A 17,169-nucleotide genomic window follows, 5' to 3' on the forward strand; every position below is an offset into this window, starting at 1 on the left:
AAAGTCAAAACTTTTCCACAATACGTGACAACCATTTAATTTCTGAGCTTCCGTGGCTCAATGGTTAGCGTGTTCGGCTGTTAACCGAAAGGTTGGTGGTTCGAGCACATCCGGGAGCGGTGTTGTGAGGTCTCAGATGTGACGTAAAAAGTCAAGGTTTTTACACAATACCTGACGACCATTTATTTTTTGGGCTTCCGTGGCGCAATGGTTAGCGCGTTCGGCTGTTAACCAATAGATTGGTGGTTCGAGCCCACCCGGGAGCGGTGATGTGGGATTTCAAATGTAACGTAAAAAGCCAAAGTTTTTCCACAATACCTGACGACCATTTATTTTTTGGGCTTCCTTGGCGCAATGGTTAGCGCGTTCGGCTGTTAACCGAAAGGTTGGTGGTTCGAGCCCAACCGGGAGAGGTGTTGTGGGGTCTCAGATGTAGCGTAAAAAGTCAAAACTTTTCCACAATACGTGACAACCATTTAATTTCTGAGCTTCCGTGGCTCAATGGTTCGCGTGTTCGGCTGTTAACCGAAAGGTTGGTGGTTCGAGCACATCCGGGAGCGGTGTTGTGAGGTCTCAGATGTGACGTAAAAAGTCAAGGTTTTTACACAATACCTGACGAGCATTTAATTCTTGGGCTTCCGTGGCGCAATGGTTAGCGCGTTCAGCTGTTAGCCAATAGGTTGGTGGTTCGAGCCCACCCGGGAGGGGTGATGTGGGATCTCAAATGTAACGTAGAAAGCCAAAGTTTTTCCACAATACCTGACGACCATTTATTTTTTGGGCTTCCTTGGCGCAATGGTTAGCGCGTTCGGCTTTTAACCGAAAGGTTGGTGGTTCGAGCCCAACCGGGAGAGGTGTTGTAGGGTCTCAGATGTAACGTAATAAGTCATAACTTATCCACAATACCTGACAACCATTTAATTTCTGAGCTTCCGTGGCTCAATGGTTAGCGCGTTCGGCTGTAAACCAATAGGTTGGTGGTTCGAGCCCAACCGGGAGAGGTGTTGTAGGGTCTCAGATGTAACGTAATAAGTCATAACTTATCCACAATACCTGACGAACATTTAATTTGTGGGCTTTCGTGGCGCAATGATTAGCGCGTTCAGCTGTTAATCGAAAGGTTGAAGGTACGAGCCCACCTGGGAGAGGTGTTGTGGGGTCTCAGATGTAGCGTAAAAAGTCAAAACTTTTCCACTATACGTGACAACCATTTAATTTCTGAGCTTCCGTGGCTCAATGGTTAGCGCGTTCGGCTGTTAACCAATAGGTTGGTGGTTCGAGCCCATCCGGGAGCGGTGTTGTGAGGTCTCAGATGTGACGTAAAAAGTCAAGGTTTTTACACAATACCTGACGACCATTTATTTTTTGAACTTCCGTGGCGCAATGGTTAGCGCGTTTGGCTGTTAACCAATAGGTTGGTGGTTCGAGCCCACCTGGGAGCGGTGATGTGGGATCTCAAATGTAACGTAAAAAGCCAAAGTTTTTCCACAATACCTGACGACCATTTATTTTTTGGGCTTCCTTGGCGCAATGGTTAGCGCGTTCGGCTGTTAACCAATAGGTTGGTGGTTCGAGCCCATCCGGGAGAGGTGTTGTGAGGTCTCAGATGTAACGTAAAATGTCAGAGTTTTTCCACAATACCTGACGAACATTTAATTTGTGGGCTTCCGTGGCGCAATGATTAGCGCGTTCAGCTGTTAATCGAAAGGTTGAAGGTACGAGCCCACCTGGGAGAGGTGTTGTGGGGTCTCAGATGTAGCGTAAAAAGTCAAAACTTTTCCACAATACGTGACAACCATTTAATTTCTGAGCTTCCGTGGCTCAATTGTTAGCGCGTTCGGCTGTTAACCAATAGGTTGGTGGTTCGAGCCCATCCGGGAGCAGTGTTGTGAGGTCTCAGATGTGACGTAAAAAGTCAAGGTTTTTACACAATACCTGACGAGCATTTAATTTTTGGGCTTCCGTGGCGCAATGGTTAGCGCGTTCAGCTGTTAACCAATAGGTTGGTGGTTCGAGCCCACCCGGGAGGGGTGATGTGGGATCTCAAATGTAACGTAGAAAGCCAAAGTTTTTCCACAATACCTGACGACCATCTATTTTTTGGGCTTCCTTGGCGCAATGGTTAGCGCGTTCGGCTGTTAACCGAAAGGTTGGTGGTTCGAGCCCAACCGGGAGAGGTGTTGTAGGGTCTCAGATGTAACGTAATAAGTCATAACTTATCCACAATACCTGACAACCATTTAGTTTCTGAGCTTCCGTGGCTCAATGGTTAGCGCGTTCGGCTGTTAACCAATAGGTTGGTGGTTCGAACCCATCCGGGAGCGGTGTTGTGAGGTCTCATATGTAACGTAAAATGTCAGAGTTTTTCCACAATACCTGACGAACATTTAATTTGTGGGCTTCCGTGGCGCAATGATTAGCGCGTTCAGCTGTTAATCGAAAGGTTGAAGGTTCGAGCCCACCCGGGAGAGGTGTTGTGGATTCTCAGATGTAGCGTAAAAAGTCAAAACTTTTCCACAATACGTGACAACCATTTAATTTCTGAGCTTCCGTGGCTCAATGGTTAGCGCGTTCGGCTGTTAACCAATAGGTTGGTGGTTCGAGCCCATTCGGGAGCGGTGTTGTGAGGTCTCAGATGTAACGTAAAATGTCAGAGTTTTTCCACAATACCTGACGAACATTTAATTTTTGGGCTTCCGTGGCGCAATGATTAGCGCGTTCAGCTGTTAATCGAAAGGTTGAAGGTTCGAGCCCACCCGGGAGAGGTGTTGTGGGGTCTCAGATGTAGCGTAAAAAGTCAAGGTTTTTACACAATACCTGACGAGCATTTAATTTTTGGGCTTCCGTGGCGCAATGGTTAGCGCTTTCAGCTGTTAACCAATAGGTTGGTGTTTCGAGCCCACCCGGGAGCGGTGTTGTGGGATCTCAAATGTAACGCAGAAAGCCAAAGTCTTTCCACAATACCTGACGACCATTTAGTTTTTGGGCTTCCGTGGCGCAATGGTTAGCGCGTTCGGCTGTTAACCAATAGGTTGGTGGTTCGAGCCCACCCGGGAGCGGTGATGTGGGATCTCAAATGTAACGTAGAAACCCAAAGTTTTTCCACAATACCTGACGAACATTTAATTTGTGGGCTTCCGTGGCGCAATGATTAGCGCGTTCAGCTGTTAATCGAAAGGTTGAAGGTACGAGCCCACCTGGGAGAGGTGTTGTGGGGTCTCAGATGTAACGTAAAATGTCAGAGTTTTTCCACAATACCTGACGACCATTTATTTTTTGGGCTTCCGTGGCGCAATGATTAGCGCGTTCAGCTGTTAATCGAAAGGTTGGTGGTTCGAGCCCAACCTGGAGAGGTGTTGTGGGGTCTCAGATGTAGCGTAAAAAGTCAAAACTTTTCCAAAATACCTGACGAGCATTTAATTTTTGGGCTTCCGTGGCGCAATGGTTAGCGCGTTCGGCTGTTAACCAATAGGTTGGTGGTTCGAGCCCATCCGGGAGCGGTGTTGTGAGGTCTCAGATGTGACGTAAAAAGTCAAGGTTTTTACACAATACCTAACGAGCATTTAATTTTTGGGCTTCCGTGGCGCAATGGTTAGCGCGTTCGGCTGTTAACCAATAGGTTGGTGGTTTGAGCCCACCCGGGAGCGGTGATGTGGGATCTCAAATGTAACGTAGAAAGCCAAAGTTTTTCCACAATACCTGACGACCATTTATTTTTTGGGCTTCCTTGGCGCAATGGTTAGCGCGTTCGGCTGTTAACCGAAAGGTTGGTGGTTCGAGCCCAACCGGGAGAGGTGTTGTAGGGTCTCAGATGTAACGTAATAATCCATAACTTATCCACAATACCTGACAACCATTTAATTTCCGAGCTTCCGTGGCCCAATGGTTAGCGCGTTCGGCTGTTTACCAATAGGTTGGTGGTTCGAGCCCATCCGGGAGCGGTGTTGTGAGGTCTCATATGTAACGTAAAATGTCAGACTTTTTCCACAATACCTGACGAACATTTAATTTTTGGGCTTCCGAGGCGCAATGATTAGCGCGTTCAGCTGTTAATCGAAAGGTTGAAGGTTCGAGCCCACCCGGGAGAGGTGTTGTGGGGTCTCAGATGTAGCGCAAAAAGTCAAAACTTTTCCACAATACGTGACAACCATTGAATTTCTGAGCTTCCGTGGCTCAATGGTTAGCGCGTTCGGCTTTTAACCAATAGGTTGGTGGTTCGAGCCCATCCGGGAGCGGTGTTGTGAGGTCTCAGATGTGACGTAAAAAGTCAAGGTTTTTACACAATACCTGACGAGCATTTAATTTTTGGGCTTCCTTGGCGCAATGGTTAGCGCGTTCGGCTGTTAACCGAAAGGTTGGTGGTTCGAGCCCAACCGGGAGAGGTGTTGTAGGGTCTCAGATGTAACGTAATAATCCATAACTTATCCACAATACCTGACAACCATTTAATTTCTGAGCTTCCGTGGCTCAATGGTTAGCGCGTTCGGCTGTTTACCAATAGGTTGGTGGTTCGAGCCCATCCGGGAGCGGTGTTGTGAGGTCTCATATGTAACGTAAAATGTCAGACTTTTTCCACAATACCTGACGAACATTTAATTTTTGGGCTTCCGAGGCGCAATGATTAGCGCGTTCAGCTGTTAATCGAAAGGTTGAAGGTTCGAGCCCACCCGGGAGAGGTGTTGTGGGGGTCTCAGATGTAGCGCAAAAAGTCAAAACTTTTCCACAATACGTGACAACCATTTAATTTCTGAGCTTCCGTGGCTCAATGGTTAGCGCGTTCGGCTGTTAACCAATAGGTTGGTGGTTCGAGCCCATCCGGGAGCGGTGTTGTGAGGTCTCAGATGTGACGTAACAAGTCAAGGTTTTTACACAATACCTGACGAGCATTTAATTTTTGGGCTTCCTTGGCGCAATGGTTAGCGCGTTCGGCTGTTAACCGAAAGGTTGGTGGTTCGAGCCCAACCGGGAGAGGTGTTGTAGGGTCTCAGATGTAACGTAAAATGTCAGACTTTTTCCACAATACCTGACGAACATTTAATTTTTGGGCTTCCGAGGCGCAATGATTAGCGCGTTCAGCTGTTAATCGAAAGGTTGAAGGTTCGAGCCCACCCGGGAGAGGTGTTGTGGGGTCTCAGATGTAGCGCAAAAAGTCAAAACTTTTCCACAATACGTGACAACCATTGAATTTCTGAGCTTCCGTGGCTCAATGGTTAGCGCGTTCGGCTGTTAACCAATAGGTTGGTGGTTCGAGCCCATCCGGGAGCGGTGTTGTGAGGTCTCAGATGTGACGTAAAAAGTCAAGGTTTTTACACAATACCTGACGAGCATTTAATTTTTGGGCTTCCTTGGCGCAATGGTTAGCGCGTTCGGCTGTTAACCGAAAGGTTGGTGGTTCGAGCCCAACCGGGAGAGGTGTTGTAGGGTCTCAGATGTAACGTAATAATCCATAACTTATCCACAATACCTGACAACCATTTAATTTCTGAGCTTCCGTGGCTCAATGGTTAGCGCGTTCGGCTGTTTACCAATAGGTTGGTGGTTCGAGCCCATCCGGGAGCGGTGTTGTGAGGTCTCATATGTAACGTAAAATGTCAGACTTTTTCCACAATACCTGACGAACATTTAATTTTTGGGCTTCCGAGGCGCAATGATTAGCGCGTTCAGCTGTTAATCGAAAGGTTGAAGGTTCGAGCCCACCCGGGAGAGGTGTTGTGGGGGTCTCAGATGTAGCGCAAAAAGTCAAAACTTTTCCACAATACGTGACAACCATTTAATTTCTGAGCTTCCGTGGCTCAATGGTTAGCGCGTTCGGCTGTTAACCAATAGGTTGGTGGTTCGAGCCCATCCGGGAGCGGTGTTGTGAGGTCTCAGATGTGACGTAACAAGTCAAGGTTTTTACACAATACCTGACGAGCATTTAATTTTTGGGCTTCCTTGGCGCAATGGTTAGCGCGTTCGGCTGTTAACCGAAAGGTTGGTGGTTCGAGCCCAACCGGGAGAGGTGTTGTAGGGTCTCAGATGTAACGTAAAATGTCAGACTTTTTCCACAATACCTGACGAACATTTAATTTTTGGGCTTCCGAGGCGCAATGATTAGCGCGTTCAGCTGTTAATCGAAAGGTTGAAGGTTCGAGCCCACCCGGGAGAGGTGTTGTGGGGTCTCAGATGTAGCGCAAAAAGTCAAAACTTTTCCACAATACGTGACAACCATTGAATTTCTGAGCTTCCGTGGCTCAATGGTTAGCGCGTTCGGCTGTTAACCAATAGGTTGGTGGTTCGAGCCCATCCGGGAGCGGTGTTGTGAGGTCTCAGATGTGACGTAAAAAGTCAAGGTTTTTACACAATACCTGACGAGCATTTAATTTTTGGGCTTCCTTGGCGCAATGGTTAGCGCGTTCGGCTGTTAACCGAAAGGTTGGTGGTTCGAGCCCAACCGGGAGAGGTGTTGTAGGGTCTCAGATGTAACGTAATAATCCATAACTTATCCACAATACCTGACAACCATTTAATTTCTGAGCTTCCGTGGCTCAATGGTTAGCGCGTTCGGCTGTTTACCAATAGGTTGGTGGTTCGAGCCCATCCGGGAGCGGTGTTGTGAGGTCTCATATGTAACGTAAAATGTCAGACTTTTTCCACAATACCTGACGAACATTTAATTTTTGGGCTTCCGAGGCGCAATGATTAGCGCGTTCAGCTGTTAATCGAAAGGTTGAAGGTTCGAGCCCACCCGGGAGAGGTGTTGTGGGGGTCTCAGATGTAGCGCAAAAAGTCAAAACTTTTCCACAATACGTGACAACCATTTAATTTCTGAGCTTCCGTGGCTCAATGGTTAGCGCGTTCGGCTGTTAACCAATAGGTTGGTGGTTCGAGCCCATCCGGGAGCGGTGTTGTGAGGTCTCAGATGTGACGTAACAAGTCAAGGTTTTTACACAATACCTGACGAGCATTTAATTTTTGGGCTTCCTTGGCGCAATGGTTAGCGCGTTCGGCTGTTAACCGAAAGGTTGGTGGTTCGAGCCCAACCGGGAGAGGTGTTGTAAGGTCTCAGATGTAACGTAATAATCCATAACTTATCCACAATACCTGACAAACATTTAATTTCTGAGCTTCCGTGGCTCAATGGTTAGCGCGTTCGGCTGTTTACCAATAGGTTGGTGGTTCGAGCCCATCCGGGAGCGGTGTTGTGAGGTCTCATATGTAACGTAAAATGTCAGACTTTTTCCACAATACCTGACGAACATTTAATTTTTGGGCTTCCGAGGCGCAATGATTAGCGCGTTCAGCTGTTAATCGAAAGGTTGAAGGTTCGAGCCCACCCGGGAGAGGTGTTGTGGGGGTCTCAGATGTAGCGCAAAAAGTCAAAACTTTTCCACAATACGTGACAACCATTTAATTTCTGAGCTTCCGTGGCTCAATGGTTAGCGCGTTCGGCTGTTAACCAATAGGTTGGTGGTTCGAGCCCATCCGGGAGCGGTGTTGCGAGGTCTCAGATGTGACGTAAAAAGTCAAGGTTTTCACACAATACCTGACGAGCATTTATTTTTTGGGCTTCCGTGGCGCAATGGTTAGCGCGTTCGGCTGTTAACCAATAGGTTGGTGGTTCGAGCCCACCCGGGAGCGGTGATGTGGGATCTCAAATGTAACGTAAAAAGCCAAAGTTTTTCCACAATACCTGACGACCATTTATTTTTTGGGCTTCCTTGGCGCAATGGTTAGCGCGTTCGGCTGTTAACCGAAAGGTTGGTGGTTCGAGCCCAACCGGGAGAGGTGTTGTGGGGTCTCAGATGTAGCGCAAAAAGTCAAAACTTTTCCACAATACGTGACAACCATTTAATTTCTGAGCTTCCGTGGCTCAATGGTTAGCGTGTTCGGCTGTTAACCAATAGGTTGGTGGTTCGAGCCCATCCGGGAGCGGTGTTGTGAGGTCTCAGATGTGACGTAAAAAGTCAAGGTTTTTACACAATACCTGACGAGCATTTAATTTTTGGGCTTCCTTGGCGCAATGGTTAGCGCGTTCGGCTGTTAACCGAAAGGTTGGTGGTTCGAGCCCAACCGGGAGAGGTGTTGTAAGGTCTCAGATGTAACGTAATAATCCATAACTTATCCACAATACCTGACAAACATTTAATTTCTGAGCTTCCGTGGCTCAATGGTTAGCGCGTTCGGCTGTTAACCAATAGGTTGGTGGTTCGAGCCCATCCGGGAGCGGTGTTGTGAGGTCTCATATGTAACGTAAAATGTCAGACTTTTTCCACAATACCTGACGAACATTTAATTTTTGGGCTTCCGAGGCGCAATGATTAGCGCGTTCAGCTGTTAATCGAAAGGTTGAAGGTTCGAGCCCACCCGGGAGAGGTGTTGTGGGGGTCTCAGATGTAGCGCAAAAAGTCAAAACTTTTCCACAATACGTGACAACCATTTAATTTCTGAGCTTCCGTGGCTCAATGGTTAGCGCGTTCGGCTGTTAACCAATAGGTTGGTGGTTCGAGCCCATCCGGGAGCGGTGTTGCGAGGTCTCAGATGTGACGTAAAAAGTCAAGGTTTTCACACAATACCTGACGAGCATTTATTTTTTGGGCTTCCGTGGTGCAATGGTTAGCGCGTTCGGCTGTTAACCAATAGGTTGGTGGTTCGAGCCCACCCGGGAGCGGTGATGTGGGATCTCAAATGTAACGTAAAAAGCCAAAGTTTTTCCACAATACCTGACGACCATTTATTTTTTGGGCTTCCTTGGCGCAATGGTTAGCGCGTTCGGCTGTTAACCGAAAGGTTGGTGGTTCGAGCCCAACCGGGAGAGGTGTTGTGGGGTCTCAGATGTAGCGCAAAAAGTCAAAACTTTTCCACAATACGTGACAACCATTTAATTTCTGAGCTTCCGTGGCTCAATGGTTAGCGTGTTCGGCTGTTAACCAATAGGTTGGTGGTTCGAGCCCATCCGCGAGCGGTGTTGTGAGGTCTCAGATGTGACGTAAAAATCAAGGTTTTTACACAATACCTGACGAGCATTTAATTTTTGGGCTTCCGTGGCGCAATGGTTAGCGCGTTCAGCTGTTAACCAATAGGTTGGTGGTTCGAGCCCACCCGGGAGCGGTGTTGTAGGATCTAAAATGTAACGTAGAAAACCAAAGTTTTTCCACAATACCTGACGACCATTTAGTTTTTGGGCTTCCGTTGCGCAATGGTTAGCGCATTCGGTTGTTAACCAATAGGTTGGTGGTTCGAGCCCACCCGGCAGGGGTGATGTGGGATCTCAAATGTAACGTAGAAAGCCAAAGTTTTTCCACAATACCTGACGACCATTTATTTTTTGGGCTTCCTTGGCGCAATGGTTAGCGCGTTCGGCTGTTAACCGAAAGGTTGGTGGTTCGAGCCCAACCGGGAGAGGTGTTGTAGGGTCTCAGATGTAACGTAATAAGTCATAACTTATCCACAATAGCTGACAACCATTTAATTTCTGAGCTTCCGTGGCTCAATGTATAGCGCGTTCGGCTGTTAACCAATAGGTTGGTGGTTCGAGCCCATCCGGTAGCGGTGTTGTGAGGGCTCAGATGTAACGTAAAATGTCAGAGTTTTTCCACAATACCTGACGAACATTTAATTTTTGGGCTTCCGTGGCGCAATGGTTAGCGCGTTCAGCTGTTAATCGAAAGGTTGAAGGTTCGAGCCCACCCAGGAGAGGTGTTGTGGGGTCTCAGATGTAGCGTAAAAAGTCAAAACTTTTCCACAATACGTGACAACCATTTAATTTCTGAGCTTTCGTGGCTCAATGGTTTGCGCGTTCGGCTGTTAACCAATAGGTTGGTGGTTCGAGCCCATCCGGGAGCGGTGTTGTGAGGTCTCAGATGTGACGTAAAAAGTCAAGGTTTTTACGCAATACCTGACGAGCATTTAATTTTTGGGCTTCCGTTGCGCAATGGTTAGCGCGTTCAGGTGTTAACCAATAGGTTGGTGGTTCGAGCCCACCCGGGAGCGGTGTTGTGGGATCTCAAATGTAACGTAGAAAGCCAAAGTTTTTCCACAATACCTGACGACCATTTAGTTTTTGGGCTTCCGTGGCGCAATGGTTAGCGCGTTCGGCTGTAAACCAACAGGTTGGTGGTTCGAGCCCACCCGGGAGCGGTGATGTGGGATTTCAAATGTAACGTAGAAAGCCAAAGTTTTTCCACAATACCTGACGACCATTTATTTTTCTGGCTTCCTTGGCGCAATGGTTAGCGCGTTCGGCTGTTAACCGAAAGGTTGGTGGTTCGAGCCCAACCGGGAGAGGTGTTGTAGGGTCTCAGATGTAACATAATAAGTCATAACTTATCCACAATACCTGACAACCATTTAATTTCTGAGCTTCCATGGCTCAATGGTTAGCGCGTTCGGCTCTTAACCAATAGGTTGGTGGTTCGAGCCCATCCGGGAGCGGTGTTGTGAGGTCTCAGATGTAACGTAAAATGTCAGATTTTTTCCACAATACCTGACGAACATTTAATTTTTGGGCTTCCGAGGCGCAATGATTAGCGCGTTCAGCTGGTAATCGAAAGGTTGAAGGTTCGAGCCCACCCGGGAGAGGTGTTGTGGGGTCTCAGATGTAGCGTAAAAAGTCAAAACTTTTCCACAATACGAGACAACCATTTAATTTCTGATCTTCCGTGGCTCAATGGTTAGCGCGTTCGGCTGTTAACCAATAGGTTGGTGGTTCGAGCCCATCCGGGAGCGGTGGTGTGAGGTCTCAGATGTGACGTAAAAAGTCAAGGTTTTTCCACAATACCTGACGACCATTTAATTTTTGGGCTTCCGTGGCGCAATGGTTAGCGCGTTCGGCTGTTAACCGAAAGGTTGGTGGTTCGAGCCCAACCGGGAGAGGTGTTGTGGGGTCTCAGATGTAGCGTAAAAAGTCAAAACTTTTCCACAATACGTGACAACCATTTAATTTCTGAGCTTTCGGGGCTCAATGGTTTGCGCGTTCGGCTGTTAACCAATAGGTTGGTGGTTCGAGCCCATCCGGGAGCGGTGGTGTGAGGTCTCAGATGTGACGTAAAAAGTCAAGGTTTTTCCACAATACCTGACGACCATTTAATTTTTGGGCTTCCGTGGCGCAATGGTTAGCGCGTTCGGCTGTTAACCGAAAGGTTGGTGGTTCGAGCCCAACCGGGAGAGGTGTTGTGGGGTCTCAGATGTAGCGTAAAAAGTCAAAACTTTTCCACAATACGTGACAACCATTTAATTTCTGAGCTTCCGTGGCTCAATGGTTAGCGTGTTCGGCTGTTAACCAATAGGTTGGTGGTTCGAGCCCATCCGGGAGCGGTGTTGTGAGGTCTCAGATGTGACGTAAAATGTCAGAGTTTTTCCACAATACCTGACGATCATTTAATTTTTGGGCTTCCGTGGCGCAATGGTTAGCGCGTTCAGCTGTTAACCAATAGGTTGGTGGTTCGAGCCCACCCGGGAGCGGTGTTGTGGGATCTCAAATGTAACGTAGAAAACCAAAGTTTTTCCACAATACCTGACGACCATTTAGTTTTTGGGCTTCCGTGGCGCAATGGTTAGCGCATTCGGTTGTTAACCAATAGGTTGGTGGTTCGAGCCCACCCGGGAGGGGTGATGTGGGATCTCAAATGTAACGTAGAAAGCCAAAGTTTTTCCACAATACCTGACGACCATTTATTTTTTGGGCTTCCTTGGCGCAATGGTTAGCGCGTTCGGCTGTTAACCGAAAGGTTGGTGGTTCGAGTCCAACCGGGAGAGGTGTTGTGAGGTCTCAGATGTGACGTAAAAAGTCATGGTTTTTACACAATACCTGACGAGCATTTAATTTTTGGGCTTCCGTGGCGCAATGGTTAGCGCGTTCAGCTGTTAACCAATAGGTTAGTGGTTCGAGCCCACCCGGGAGCGGCGTTGTGGGATCTCAAACGTAACGTAGAAAGCCAAAGTTTTTCCACAATACCTGACGACCATTTAATTTTTGGGCTTCCGTGTCGCAATGATTAGCGCGATCAGCTGTTAATCGAAAGGTTGAAGGTTCGAACCCACCCGGGAGAGGTGTTGTGGGGTCTCAGATGTAGCGTAAAAAGTCAAAACTTTTCCACAATACGAGACAACCATTTAATTTCTGAACTTCCGTGGCTCAATGGTTAGCGCGTTCGGCTGTTAACCAATAGGTTGGTGGTTCGAGCCCATCCGGGAGCGGTGGTGTGAGGTCTCAGATGTGACGTAAAAAGTCAAGGTTTTTCCACAATACCTGACGACCATTTAATTTTTGGGCTTCCGTGGCGCAATGGTTAGCGCGTTCGGCTGTTAACCGAAAGGTTGGTGGTTCGAGCCCAACCGGGAGAGGTGTTGTGGGGTCTCAGATGTAGCGTAAAAAGTCAAAACTTTTCCACAATACGTGACAACCATTTAATTTCTGAGCTTTCGGGGCTCAATGGTTTGCGCGTTCGGCTGTTAACCAATAGGTTGGTGGTTCGAGCCCATCCGGGAGCGGTGGTGTGAGGTCTCAGATGTGACGTAAAAAGTCAAGGTTTTTCCACAATACCTGACGACCATTTAATTTTTGGGCTTCCGTGGCGCAATGGTTAGCGCGTTCGGCTGTTAACCGAAAGGTTGGTGGTTCGAGCCCAACCGGGAGAGGTGTTGTGGGGTCTCAGATGTAGCGTAAAAAGTCAAAACTTTTCCACAATACGTGACAACCATTTAATTTCTGAGCTTCCGTGGCTCAATGGTTAGCGTGTTCGGCTGTTAACCGAAAGGTTGGTGGTTCGAGCCCAACCGGGAGAGGTGTTGTGGGGTCTCAGATGTAGCGTAAAAAGTCAAAACTTTTCCACAATACGTGACAACCATTTAATTTCTGAGCTTTCGGGGCTCAATGGTTTGCGCGTTCGGCTGTTAACCAATAGGTTGGTGGTTCGAGCCCATCCGGGAGCGGTGTTGTGAGGTCTCAGATGTGACGTAAAATGTCAGAGTTTTTCCACAATACCTGACGATCATTTAATTTTTGGGCTTCCGTGGCGCAATGGTTAGCGCGTTCAGCTGTTAACCAATAGGTTGGTGGCTCGAGCCCACCCGGGAGCGGTGTTGTGGGATCTCAAATGTAACGTAGAAAACCAAAGTTTTTCCACAATACCTGACGACCATTTAGTTTTTGGGCTTCCGTGGCGCAATGGTTAGCGCATTCGGTTGTTAACCAATAGGTTGGTGGTTCGAGCCCACCCGGGAGGGGTGATGTGGGATCTCAAATGTAACGTAGAAAGCCAAAGTTTTTCCACAATACCTGACGACCATTTATTTTTTGGGCTTCCTTGGCGCAATGGTTAGCGCGTTCGGCTGTTAACCGAAAGGTTGGTGGTTCGAGTCCAACCGGGAGAGGTGTTGTGAGGTCTCAGATGTGACGTAAAAAGTCATGGTTTTTACACAATACCTGACGAGCATTTAATTTTTGGGCTTCCGTGGCGCAATGGTTAGCGCGTTCAGCTGTTAACCAATAGGTTAGTGGTTCGAGCCCACCCGGGAGCGGCGTTGTGGGATCTCAAACGTAACGTAGAAAGCCAAAGTTTTTCCACAATACCTGACGACCATTTAATTTTTGGGCTTCCGTGGCGCAATGATTAGCGCGATCAGCTGTTAATCGAAAGGTTGAAGGTTCGAACCCACCCGGGAGAGGTGTTGTGGGGTCTCAGATGTAGCGTAAAAAGTCAAAACTTTTCCACAATACGTGACAACCATTTAATTTCTGAGCTTCCGTGGCGCAATGGTTAGCGCGTTCAGCTGTTAACCAATAGGTTGGTGGTTCGAGCCCACCCGGAAGCGGTGTTGTGGGAAATCAAATGTAACGTAGAAAGCCAAAGTTTTTCCACAATATCTGACGACCATTTAATTTTTGGGCTTCCGTTGCGCAATGGTTAGCGCGTTCAGGTGTTAACCAATAGGTTGGTGGTTCGAGCCCACCCGGGAGCGGTGTTGTGGGATCTCAAATGTAACGTAGAAAGCCAAAGTTTTTCCACAATACCTGACGACCATTTATTTTTTGGGCTTCCTTGGCGCAATGGTTAGCGCGTTCGGCTGTTAACCGAAAGGTTGGTGGTTCGAGCCCAACCGGGAGAGGTGTTGTAGGGGCTCAGATGTAACGTAAAAAGTCAAAACTTTTCCACAATACGTGACAACCATTTAATTTCTGAGCTTCCGTGGCTCAATGGTTAGCGCGTTCGGCTGTTAACCAATAGGTTGGTGGTTCGAGCCCATCCGGGAGCGGTGTTGTGAGGTCTCAGATGTAACGTAAAATGTCAGAGTTTTTCCACAATACCTGACGAACATTTAATTTTTGGGCTTCCGTGGCGCAATGATTAGCGCGTTCAGCTGTTAATCGAAAGGTTGAAGGTTCGAGCCCACCCGGGAGAGGTGTTGTGGGGTCTCAGATGTAGCGTAAAAAGTCAAAACTTTTCCGCAATACGTGACAACCATTTAATTTCTGAGCTTCCGTGGCTCAATGGTTAGCGCGTTCGGCTGTTAACCAATAGGTTGGTGGTTCGAGCCCACCCGGGAGCGGTGTTGTGGGATCTCAAATGTAACGTAGAAAGCCAAAGTTTTTCCACAATATCTGACGACCATTTAGTTTTTGGGCTTCCGTCGCGCAATGGTTGGCGCGTTCGGCTGTTAACCAATAGGTTGGTGGTTCGAGCCCACCCGGGAGCGGTGTTGTGGGATCTCAAATGTAACGTAGAAAGCCAAAGTTTTTCCACAATACCTGACGACCATTTATTTTTTGGGCTTCCTTGGCGCAATGGTTAGCGCGTTCGGCTGTTAACCGAAAGGTTGGTGGTTCGAGCCCAACCGGGAGAGGTGTTGTAGGGTCTCAGATGTAACGTAAGAAGTCAAAACTTATCCACAATACCTGACAACCATTTAATTTCTGAGCTTCCGTGGCTCAATGGTTAGCGCGTTCGGCTGTTAACCAATAGGTTGGTGGTTCGAGCCCATCCGGGAGCGGTGTTGTGAGGTCTCAGATGTAACGTAAAATGTCAGAGTTTTTCCACAATACCTGACGAACATTTAATTTTTGGGCTTCCGTGGCGCAATGATTAGCGCGTTCAGCTGTTAATCGAAAGGTTGAAGGTTCGAGCCCGACCGGGAGAGGTGTTGTGGGGTCTCAGATGTAGTGTAAAAAGTCAAAACTTTTCCACAATACGTGACAACCATTTAATTTCTGAGCTTCCGTGGCTCAATGGTTAGCGCGTTCGGCTGTTAACCAATAGGTTGGTGGTTCGAGGCCATCCGGGAGCGGTGTTGTGAGGTCTCAGATGTGACGTAAAAAGTCAAGGTTTTTACACAATACCTGACGAGCATTTAATTTTTGGGCTTCCGTGGCGCAATGGTTAGCGCGTTCAGCTGTTAACCAATAGGTTGGTGGTTCGAGCCCATCCGGGAACGGTGTTGTGAGGTCTCAGATGTAACGTAAAATGTCAGAGTTTTTCCACAATACCTAACGAACATTTAATTTTTGGGCTTCCGTGGCGCAATGATTAGCGCGTTCAGCTGTTAATCGAAAGGTTGAAGGTTCGAGCCCACCCGGGAGAGGTGTTGTGGGGTCTCAGATGTAGCGTAAAAAGTCAAAACTTTTCCACAATACGTGACAACCATTTAATTTCTGAGCTTCCGTGGCTCAATGGTTAGCGCGTTCGGCTGTTAACCAATAGGTTGGTGGTTCGAGCCCATCCGGGAGCGGTGTTGTGAGGTCTCAGATGTGACGTAAAAAGTCAAGGTTTTTACACAATACCTGACGAGCATTTAAGTTTTGGGCTTCCGTGGCGCAATGGTTAGCGCGTTCGGCTGTTAACCGAAAGGTTGGTGGTTCGAGCCCAACCGGGAGCGGTGTTGTGAGGTCTCAGATGTGACGTAAAAAGTCAAGGTTTTTACACAATACCTGACGAGCATTTAATTTTTGGGCTTCCGTGGCGCAATGGTTAGCGCCTTCAGCTGTTAACCAATAGGTTAGTGCTTCGAGCCCACCCGGGAGCGGCGTTGTGGGATCTCAAACGTAACGTAGAAAGCCAAAGTTTCTCCACAATACCTGACGACCATTTAATTTTTGGGCTTCCGTGGCGCATGATTAGCGCGATCAGCTGTTAATCGAAAGGTTGAAGGTTCGAGCCCACCCGGGAGAGGTGTTGTGGGGTCTCAGATGTAGCGTAAAAAGTCAAAACTTTTCCACAATACGTGAGAACCATTTAATTTCTGAGCTTCCGTGGCTCAATGGTTAGCGCGTTCGGCTGTTAACCAATAGGTTGGTGGTTCTAGCCCATCCGGGAGCGGTGTTGTGAGGTCTCAGATGTGACGTAAAAAGTCAAGGTTTTTACACAATACCTGACGAGCATCTAATTTTTGGCCTTCCGTGGCGCAATGGTTAGCGCGTTCGGCTGTTAACCGAAAGGTTTGTGGTTCGAGCCCAACCGGGAGCGGTGTTGTGAGGTCTCAGATGTGACGTAAAAAGTCAAGGTTTTTACACAATACCTGACGAGCATCTAATTTTTGGCCTTCCGTGGCGCAATGGTTAGCGCGTTCGGCTGTTAACCGAAAGGTTGGTGGTTCGAGCCCAACCGGGAGCGGTGTTGTGAGGTCTCAGATGTGACGTAAAAAGTCAAGGTTTTTACACAATACCTGACGAGCATTTAATTTTTGGGCTTCCGTGGCGCAATGATTAGCGCGATCAGCTGTTAATCGAAAGGTTGAAGGTTCGAGCCCACCCGGGAGAGGTGTTGTGGGGTCTCAGATGTAGCGTAAAAAGTCAAAACGTTTCCACAATACGTGAGAACCATTTAATTTCTGAGCTTCCGTGGCTCAATGGTTAGCGCGTTCGGCTGTTAACCAATAGGTTGGTGGTTCGAGCCCATCCGGGAGCGGTGTTCTGACGTCTCAGATGTGACGTAAAAAGTCAAGTTTTTTCCACAATACCTGACGACCATTTAATTTCTGAGCTTCCGTGGCTCAATGGTTAGCGCGTTCGGCTGCTAACCAATAGGTTGGTGGTTCGAGACCATCAGGGAGCGGTGTTGTGAGGTCTCAGATGTAACGTAAAATGTCAGAGTTTTTCCACAATACCTGACGAACATTTAATTTTTGGGCTTCCGTGGCGCAATGATTAGCGCGTTCAGCTGTTAATCGAAAGGTTGAAGGTTCGAGCCCACCCGG

The 17,169-nt window shown here is 47.9% G+C and overlaps 1 non-coding gene across 1 annotated transcript; it reads left to right on the forward strand.

Annotated features, from left to right (window-relative positions):
* The first annotated feature begins 10,046 nt into the window (after nt 1–10,046).
* Nucleotides 10,047–10,119, forward strand: TRNAY-GUA (transfer RNA tyrosine (anticodon GUA)). Its single transcript has one exon. It is a non-coding gene; the product is annotated as a tRNA-Tyr (tRNA).
* The last annotated feature ends 7,050 nt before the right edge of the window (nt 10,120–17,169 follow it).

This window comes from Phalangium opilio, unplaced genomic scaffold (assembly GCF_054372755.1).
Source record: "Phalangium opilio isolate 3A_F unplaced genomic scaffold, DU_Popi_V2 ptg000054l_1, whole genome shotgun sequence".
Classification (NCBI taxonomy): Eukaryota; Metazoa; Arthropoda; class Arachnida; order Opiliones; family Phalangiidae; genus Phalangium; species Phalangium opilio.